The sequence below is a fragment of the Cornus florida genome, unplaced genomic scaffold, assembly GCF_030987335.1.
Source record: "Cornus florida cultivar Cherokee Brave unplaced genomic scaffold, ASM3098733v1 CherokeeBrave_3.0.0_Hap2_Chr01, whole genome shotgun sequence".
In the NCBI taxonomy this organism is placed as follows: domain Eukaryota; kingdom Viridiplantae; phylum Streptophyta; class Magnoliopsida; order Cornales; family Cornaceae; genus Cornus; species Cornus florida.
Window position 1 is genome coordinate 36306278 of NW_026775571.1, and position 10637 is coordinate 36316914.

The window sequence follows — 10637 nt, forward strand, 5'->3', positions numbered from 1 at the left end:
CAATGCAAGGTCAACAATAACCTATACTACCACGAGACTGTGACCATAATCACCATCAACCTCAACTCGTGCCTCAATGACCAATCCCGTGTCATGCCAAATATGCAACATAGTTATGCATATACAAATCTAATCTAGTATACATCATATGTCATGCTTTTTACAATGGAATCCAAGCAAGCTATACAGTTAGCATACCACATATAGCACATAAGCACATAAATATGTTATCAAACCAAAACATATTATCATGAAGCATATAAGCACATAGAGCATGGCAACATAAGCATGATATGCACCCAAAACCCGTCGTCCAAGGTATTCAAACCTAGGAGCTCTGATACCACCTGTGACAACCCTAGATTTTTCAACCCAATGTGTCCTGTGATGACCCGAAACGGATCCAAAATGCGGAAGCAAAGGAAGAAAGGTGACCTCTAGAGATGTACGTCATCCCTAAGGCACTAAAATAACTCCACATGAAGCTATAGAACTCAAATGAGCCAAGCAATGAAGCAAGAATGCCAAATCCGAAAAAGAAATGAACTAAGGGCAAAATGGTCATTTCACACTAAAATGGGCGCCACCGTGCACATATATGGAAAGACAACAAAAAATAAAAAAGAATAGACTCAAGAATTGCATGATTCAAAGTCTGGATGACCAAGATATCAAGTTCTGAAGTCGAAGGAAGGGAAACCCTATCCCAGTTCGAACCAAAAACAGACACTACCTTACTAAAACTTGAATATCTTGAGCTACAAGAAGAATCTGATGCTCTAATTGATACCATTGGAAATCTTATTTCAAAACGGTCAATTTAGACTCAAGAATGGACTAATTCGGAGTTAAAACAAAGAAGATATGATAGTTTGAAGTTGGCGGTACAGTGCTGAACCAAGACACAAACAGACACACACGTGAACAATTCCACGAGCGCTCATGTAAGGGCTCCGAGCACTTGAATGGCACATGCCCAGGGCCAAAACTCTCTACCCCAAGTTCGAGCGCTCGTGCAACATCTTCAAGCGCTCGTTCTGCTGAAGGATTAGCAGAAAACTAAGTTTGAAATGTGATTTTGAGGACTTTCTGGGCCGTTTTGAAAAAAACACAAAGAAGAAACCCTCCTCAAAATCATGATTTCTAGCCAACCGTGTCAAAAGAAAACTTTATTTTTCATCTGAAACCCCAAAATGCCCTTATGCTCAGTTTAGGCTCAAAACGGCAAAAATGTGAGTTTGCAACAAACATACATTTGACCCCAAATGCACTTCTAGGCTGAAACGAATATGCATGTAAACGTAATAAGTGATTTTGAGCACGTGGGAATGGTCCACGGCTTTCGAAAATGACTGATACAAAAACTGACCCCCCAACGGCCAAAAAGGCGAAAATGAATTTGAAATGAAAATTTTGAAAACCAAAATTAACAAATGATTGGAAATTACCATTTGGCCCTTGGCCACACTTCATGCATGATTAATGAGATCCTACGGAAGAATCAAAATGGAATTCCCACACACGATGCAACATAGTGAGACAATAACTTAACATTTTTCAATATTTTCATAATATTTCATGAAGTCAAAACTATATAGGATATAAATACATGTCATTGGCCTCCGACCTCATCTCATACATGTCAAGTACATTGTAAGGAGTGCACTCATGTACACATTACATATATGGAATCAAATATACACATTTTGTCAAATAAAGCTACAAAAGGCATCTCATGCTAATATTTATATGAAATTGAAACTTAAGAACTACAAGCTATCCAAGGAATCACATCATTCGTGCAATTCAAGAAACATGGAAGCATGCTATACAAGTATCAAGATATAGATTCTCAAGGTTACCATCTTGGAATCTAAAATGCAATAACAACTAAATAAAACAATTTAGTACAATTAGAATTTCTAATACCACACATCAAGACACAGATTCTCTAAGTTATCAACTTCAAATATAAAAGTGTGAAAACAACTAAATATAACAATTTAGTATGGATGTACTTAACAACATCAATCGCCAATAGCCAAAACCACAAGTCACAATTAAACATGATTATCAACTTGGAATTGAATGCGAAATCAAATAGTGGAAGACTTGGACATCACGTCTCGGATTTTCGCCAAGAACTAAATGGTTATTCCAGGCATTAACCCGCTGGGAAGACCACCCTAGTGTGCATTATCTCAACTGGGGCATACCTCCCGCGCTAGAGCCAAACTCTAGCCATGTCACTTGTAACAATGTGCCAAGACTCCAAAATAATCAAATAAGTTCACAACTTATACGTAATTTATATAATGCACGAAAACCACCTTCCATGCACAAGTAGGTTGAAACCACACAATCCATGCCTTAGAGTTTCAATTCTAAAATGGCATATATAATGTCAATTACAAAGTGTGCAATTCCTTACACATGGCATCAATATATTTCATAAAGAAAATATGTTCTCATGAATATAAATATAACAACAAAGTTGTCCAATGCTCGAAACACAACAAAGTGAATACATAACAAGTTCAAGTCCATGATTTGAATATAGAAACAACTTCTAAAATGCCAATAGATCCATGGAGCCATTAGATAGAATTTAATTAAACAAGATAATCAAATTCTCTAGATTTCAAATCAAATTCGAATAACCTCAAATTAATATATGTTAAACAACATAGCATGCTCATTGCATATATCAAATCAAAAGTGTCAAATGAGCAAGATAGCATCATATAGAATTTAATTAATTTAAATTAATCAAATCTCTAGATTCCAAAAGTTATTTAATTGATCCCAAATTAATATATATCAAGCACCAAATCATGGTCATACCATATCTCAAGTCTAAAATGGAATACAAGTAAAATACAATTTACTAGAATTTAAATCAAATTAAATCCATTTAATCTCTAGATTTGAAAACTCATCTAAATCATCCCAAATTAATATATATCAAAGATTAACTCATGGCTATGCTATTCACCAAGTCTAAAATGAGTTATATGTTAGATATGATAAATCACTAATTTCTTAAATTAACAAAAGACATGCATACAGCTTATAAAAGCATCAATAACATGCAAGAAACAAAAAAAATATAACCCTATAACATCCCTTACCTCACTAGAGAAGTGTCTATCTAGAATCCAAGGCAAATCAACACAAAATGGTAAACCTTCAAGGGTTATGAAGAGGAAGATGAGGAGAACAAAAAGTATTCCCAAGTTCAAGCTTCGAAATTAGTGGAAGGCTTTCAAAAATCAAGGTCAAGACCTAAGGCTGCAAGCTCCATCCATGGAGGCTAGGGTTTTTGGTGTGGAAGGAATGAAATAATGTGAAAATGTGTGAGTGGAGGAAATAGAAATCCTCCACTCACTATGTGCTCTTACACCATGGTGAACACACACATCTATGGTCAATTGCATAAAAACCCTTCTTTAAAACCATAATCCCAAAGTGGCCCAAAAACAATTGCAAGACTTAATTTGGAGCATACACTTGTCACAAATCCAAGGCTCCATCCTAAGCTTAATCTCAAGCCTACACTTATCAACCATCCAAGCCAACAAGTGCACCAATCCTTGGCTAACAAATGGGTGAATCTCCACCCTCCACATGTCATCATCCAAGGCAACAAAGTGTTTCCACATAAATGTCAAAAAGTGGATCAATAAGAGTGTGACACTTATCACACTTTTCGAAAATTGCAAAAAGGTCCTTTTTCAAAATATCTTCCAAATTAAATTGCAAAATGATTCCTAAGACGAAAAATAATTACTTTATAGTAATTACACAAAACCCCAAAAGTTAGGAAAATTACAAAAAGGTTATGCGTTTATACCATTTACAAGAAAAGTAAACACTTAGCAAGCTTTTCTACAAAAGTGAAAATACACATAGCATGGAATTGAACTATCATGGATGCATGCAAAACCGGATTCAAATCCGAACACGAAAAGTGAGGTTGTGCAAAGAAAAAGGATAAACGAGAAAAAGACGAAAAGTGAATAGTGTCTGGAAAATAAAAATGCTGAAATGACACAATCCTCAAAGGAAGTTGTCAATCGAAGGAAAAGAGTATCGGAAACCATTCTTGAACCCTCAAGATGACATTAAGGGACGAGAAACCGAACTCAGAAAGGAAAAGATTAACGGAAAAGAAAATATCCGTGAAAATCTGAGGAAAGGAAAGGAAAGAAAATGACCGGGTCATTACAGCCTTCCCACCTAAAAAGGGATTTCGTCCTCGAAATCTAGCCCCAACAAAACAAAAGGCGGAACATGGATAACTACGGAGTACATTTCCGAGTATCCCACACAACATGCTACAAAAGCAATCCCAGAACTGAAAGACAAAGTACAAACCAATGTCATTTGCACCCACGTGCGCACGACAGGGCAACCTCTCAAAAGAAAAGTGACCACTCAGCCACATAACAAGTCTGAACTCACATACAGAACTCAAGGTCAAACAAAGGAATGGAAGACCACAACCGTAAGCATCCCTCCTAACGAACTATCATACGGATCTGAAAACAACCACCAAAAGAACTCCAAGATATCTACGTATCAAATCAAGGTACTGAACAAAGATGACATGGTAGTACAAATAGCGACCAGAACCCGCCCACGACATACTCAAATGTGTGGTAGTAATGACAGTACCTAGTGCCTGCCCACACTTACTCGTCTGTAAGATAGCATCGACGACAACTAGCACTCGACCACAACACACAACTTTGTACGGTAGCATGACAGTATAAGGCACTAGTTCATAACCTGCCCCCCACTAGGTCTACCCATGAAACCTCTCGATACAAATGACATCAATGTCCAAAATGATCATTACCAAAAGCCCCACAGAGGCCAGACATTTTGTGAGAGTTGAGATATGGTCCAAAGACATCCGGCCGGACCATCTTGGCCAATCCCAAACTCTGATAACAATGCCATAGGTACCGCTATGCTTGAGGCCTTAAATCCTCAATGCAACAAAACCAACAACTCAATATCTCAAAACACTACTATCAATAACATCAGTCACGAATCCAAAGCCTGACAAGCAAAACAGTGTCTCCAAAATCCCAGATATCATCCTAAAATAGATCAACCATAAGACCACTCACCTTAATCAAACATCGAATCAAAATCCCTATCACGGATAACTAAATCCTCGAAACACAAGTCCACCAAGTGGCACTTACATCAAAATCCTTACAACTATGATCACAAAATGAATCTCTCAAAACCGTTCTTGGCATCACTAAGCCAAATCAAAATTTCTCAATTTTCCATCGATCCATGAATAACCACTAGAACTACGATTCCTAAAAACTATACCTAGTCACAACTAGGATGAGACGACTCCACAAATAAGCCATATCCAACAGCGATCCTTCAAAACTCCTCCTAAGAGTCAACCACATCAAGGTTTCCAAAACTAAAACAATTCTCCGAAAGACATCCATAAACAACGTCAAACTCACACAACGAGTCAACCAAGTCCTCAATTAAATGGACATAAGTCCCCATAAAATGATCTCACACCAATCCACTCACATCGAGCACCACAACCCGCCAACAACCACGGCAAAACTCCCCAAGGGAATACACGAAAGAAAGGGAACCACCAGTCCTAAGAAGGACAACACCATGACTCAGTCTCTGAAATGAAAGACAACAAGGTCAAAGACTTCACCCCCTACATGGAAATAAGTCGATCAAAATCAACCAAATCCTCACTAAGGACTCAAGACAACAATGGTGATCCTCATGGACCAACCAAACCCAAAACCGTGCACAAGACGACGAAGAGAAGAGACTCACTCCTTGTAAAGTCCCTTACTTGAACCAAGAAAGAGAAGAAATCCTATTCTCCCACAAATGTCAACACGACAAACACGAAAAAGGTACAAAAGGGAAAACCAAATATAGAAGTCATGCATAAGACAAGCAATGCAACTACCAAATAAATAAATCTACTTGCATAGATAAAAATCAAGGGTACATGCAGCAAGTATCCATATAAGCACAATATCATATCAGTAAGGCACAGTAACAACATGGCATCTCAAAGTATATGAAGAAGTCATGATAATGCCACACAACAAGGAAACAAATATAGATACACTTCCACATACTTATGCATCACAACATCATAAATCATACTACTAATATGGTAGTAAACGAAACTACCAAAAACAAATTGATGCAACAATGAACCCTATGGACATCGTGTCCTAGAGTGTCTAAGAAAAAGGAAAGACTAGTCCTAACCATAACTGTCTCCAAAAACCAATGCGACAACAACCTGTCTCAAAACAAACATGAGCCTTTACCACAATGGTAAGACTCCAACAATCCAACTCCGAATCTAGAGGTGACACTATAAATGACACTAACAATGCAATGCTCTCACCAACCCAAAACATCGATCAATCGACTCGATCCAAAAAGCATCATCACATAAACAGAACTTAAACAAAATGGCTACTTTAGCTATACAATCTGACAACCAAATCAATCTCCAAAATCGTCCTCAAAATGACCATCAATCACCGTCTCAACACGAGACGCTCAGAACAAAACTTACATCATTGCCAACCAAAAGGACTACGCTTATCGGAACCAAAATCGACACTGACTCCATCCGAACCGTGCTCGTAGCTAGCCAGTACGGTAGCATGACAGTTACATGCACCCGCCCACAAACGTACCTGCCCACGAAAATTGCAATCTCAGAGGAACCTTCAAAAACAACCAAGGATCCTAAGAGGTCCATAACCTCATCGTGGCCCAAAACCAACAATTCTAGCACAACGGCAACACCAAATGACTCACCTCACGAGAGCCTAAACAAAAGGTATCTCACCACCTACCTCAAAACCAATGCTACGTCGACAACAACCTATACTACCACAAGACTATGACTTCAATCACCATCAACCTCAACTCGTGCCTCAATGACCAACCCCGTGTCATGCCGAATATGCAACACAGTTATGCATATACAAATCTAATCTAGCATACATCATATGTCATGCTCTTTACAATGGAATCCAAGCAAGCTATACAGTTAGCATACCACATATAGCACATAAGCACATAAACATGTTATCAAACAAAAGCATGATATGCACCCAAAACCCGTCCTCCAAGGTATTCAAACCTAGGAGCTCTGATACCACCTATGACGACCCTGGATTTTTTAACCCAGTGTGTCCTGTGATGACCCGAAACAGATCCAAAATGCGGAAGCAAAGGAAGGAAGGTGACTTCTAGAGATGTACGTCATCCCTAAGGCACCAAAATAACTCCACATGAAGCTATGGAACTCAAATGAGCCAAGCAATGAAGCAAGAATGCCAAATCCGAAAAAGAAATAAACTAAGGGTAAAATGGTCATTTCACACTAAAATGGGTGCCACAGTGCACACCATTGGAATGACAACAAAAAATAAAGAAGAATAGACTCAAGAATCGCTTGATTCGGAGTCCGAACGACAAAGATATCAAGTTCTGAAGTCGAGGAAGGGAAACCCTATCCCGGTTCGAACCAAAAACAGATACTACCTTACTAAAACTTGAATATCTTGAGCTATAAGAAGAATCTGAAGCTCTAATTACTACTATTAGAAAGCTTATTTCGACATGGCCAAATTAGACTCAAGAACAGATCAATTTGGAGTTAAAACAAAGAAGATATGATAGTTTGAAGTCGGAGGTGCAATGTTGAACCAAGACACAAACACACACAGATGTGGACAGTACCACGAGAGCTCGTGGAAGGGCTTCGAGCTCTCGAATGCTCCAAGGGCCAAAACTCTCTGCCCCAAGTTTGAGTGCTCGTTCTGCTGAAGGATTAGCAGAAAATTGAGTTTGAAATGTTATTTTGAGGACTTTCTGGGCCTTTTTAAAAAAACACAAAGAAGAAACCCCCCCTCAAAATCATGATTTCTAGCTAACCATGCCAAAAGAAAACTTTATTTTTTATGTGAAAACCCCAAAATGCCCTTATGCTCAGTTTAGGCTCAAAACGGCAAAAATGTGAGTTTGCACCAAACATACATTTGACCCCAAATGCACTTCTAGGCTGAAATGAATATGCACAAAAATGTAATAAGTGATTTTGAGCATGCGGGAATGGTCCGCAGCTTCCGAAAAAGACCGATGCAAAAACCGACCCCCCGACGGCCAAAAAGGCGAAAATGAATTTGAAATAGAAATTTTGAAAACCAAAATTAACAAATCATTGTAAATTACCATTTAGCCCTTGGCCACACTTCATGCATGATTAATAAAATCCTACGGGAGAATCAAAATGGAATTCCCACACCCGATGCAAAATAGTGAGACAATAACTTAACATTTTTTTATATTTTCATAATATTTCATGAAGTCAAAACTACATAGGATACAAATACATATCATTGGCCTCCGGCCTCATCTCATACATGTCAAATACATTGTAAGGAGTGCACTAATGTGCACATTACTGATGAGCACTGAAAAGTGCACATTTAAACCCGTTAAGCTTAAGCATTCTAGTACCTTTATCTATCTTACTTTGCCGTTTTAGACTTATTACGTGTTATTTATATTTTCAGGCACTAATCCCAAAATTGAGCTAACTCAGCCAAATAAGAGCTTAATTGTAGCAATCCTGAGATAAACCAAAGGAGGGAGCAATGTGAAGAAAAAAAGGAGCAAAAGGAATCAAAGTTGTGCAGCTGAAAAGTTCGATCGATCCAACTTAGAGTTCGATCGATCGAACATCTATGATCGATCACAGTACTTCTCGATAGATCCAACCTTGGCCTTTGCTAAAATTCCAAGTTCGATCGATCCAACATCACCTTCGATCGATCGAACCCTATTTTGTCCTATTCAAATGATTGATCTTATCCACAGTTGTACGCCTACCAACCACTTTTGTCCTTTTCCCCATAAATATCTTCGAAATATCTCAGCCTTGTGCTTATCCGGAGGAGTCAGACCACTTCGATCGATCCAAGTTGCAGTTCGATCGATCGAACCCATCTTCGATCGATCTAAGTTAAGGTTCGATCGATCGAACTTCCTCCAGCGAGAAAAAGTTAAAGTCCAGCTCATTTATTCCGTCCTTCACCTAATCATTGGAGAATATGCCTTGCACGACCACAACTCATCATAGGGTGTATTTGACCTACCTATATAAGGAATATGATACACTTTTTGGAAGGGAGTCTAGAGTCTCTTGTCACACATTGAAAATCATCTTGGAGGCTATTCTTGGAGAGGAAGAAGGGAGGAAGCTAGAGCAACCATTGGAGGAGATCTTCATCTACAAGGAGCAGCCATGTAGTTAGCCCTTGAGGGTTGGATCATCACTACCATGAGTGGCTAGACATCTTTTTGGGGCTAGAGTTAGCCCCAAGCATGCTTTCTATACTCTAATCTTGTGTATTATTGAGGGATTAGTGTTGTATGATACATCTTGATATTCATGTATATATAAATCTTGATTATTTCATGGTTTGTATGGTTTAATGCTTCCAATTGACTATTCTATTCTACCCATATGTCTATGTATGCTAAAGTGGCATATTCATGTGCTTATCTCTAGATTTAGTGTTTTTGATGCATGTCTATGTGTATTGATGCAATAGATCTAGAGATTATCAAGATGATATGCTTAATGAATGCTATTTTGGTTCATTTGATGGTTTTTGCCTATTCTTGATGGCTTGTGCCTCTCCCCTAGTCTAGATAGCTTTATTTTCATGCTAGTAGTGTAGATTTAGTGTAGTGGTAGTATAATGTGGGAGGACAATCTACTCTTGGTGTTTGATGTTCCATGCTTGTGAGTCCAAATGGCATATTCCTCTAATATTGTGTTGTATGTGGATTGTGAGCTTAATGAAGGATTAATGACTAGTTATGATATGTTGTATCTTTCACATGTGTTTAGACAATTTATTCCTCTCCCAATAGATAAATTGTGGCCTCTCACATGATATTTAGATAATGTATGTTTAACTAAGTCATCCTTATGGATTGCTTGGACTATGAGCTTAATGAAAGGTTCAATGACTTAATTTGATATTTTGTTCTCTTCACATTATGTCTAGACAATATATTCCTCTACCAATAGATGTATTGTGGACTCACACATGTTGATTGAGACAATTTGCACTTGTTGAGTCACCCTTACCAATTGAATGTCTTTTACACACACAACATTGTCGCAACACATTCATTTCCCTCATTAGTCACTTGATTATGGTTTGGAATAGTATTGTTTGGTGGTGATCTCTACACCCCAAGACCTTTCCTTCTTACTTACTCTTTATCTTATTACATTTTAATTAATTCTTTTCTAGAAGTAATCAACCAACCCAATTCTCTTTTGCAATCATTTGGTACGCTAGAGTCCAAGTTGAAATTCCAACACGTATAATCCCTTGGGACGATCCCTACTCACTCTTGCTACGTTAGTAGTAGTGTTGATAGTGGTTTTTATGAATTTAAATTTGACATAAAAGGCTTTTCTTGAACCACACATTCACTACATTCAGTTTGGCGTATTGGAACGGCAGTCGTAAGATTTTGGCGCCGTTGCCGGGGATTAACGGTTTTGTTGGAAT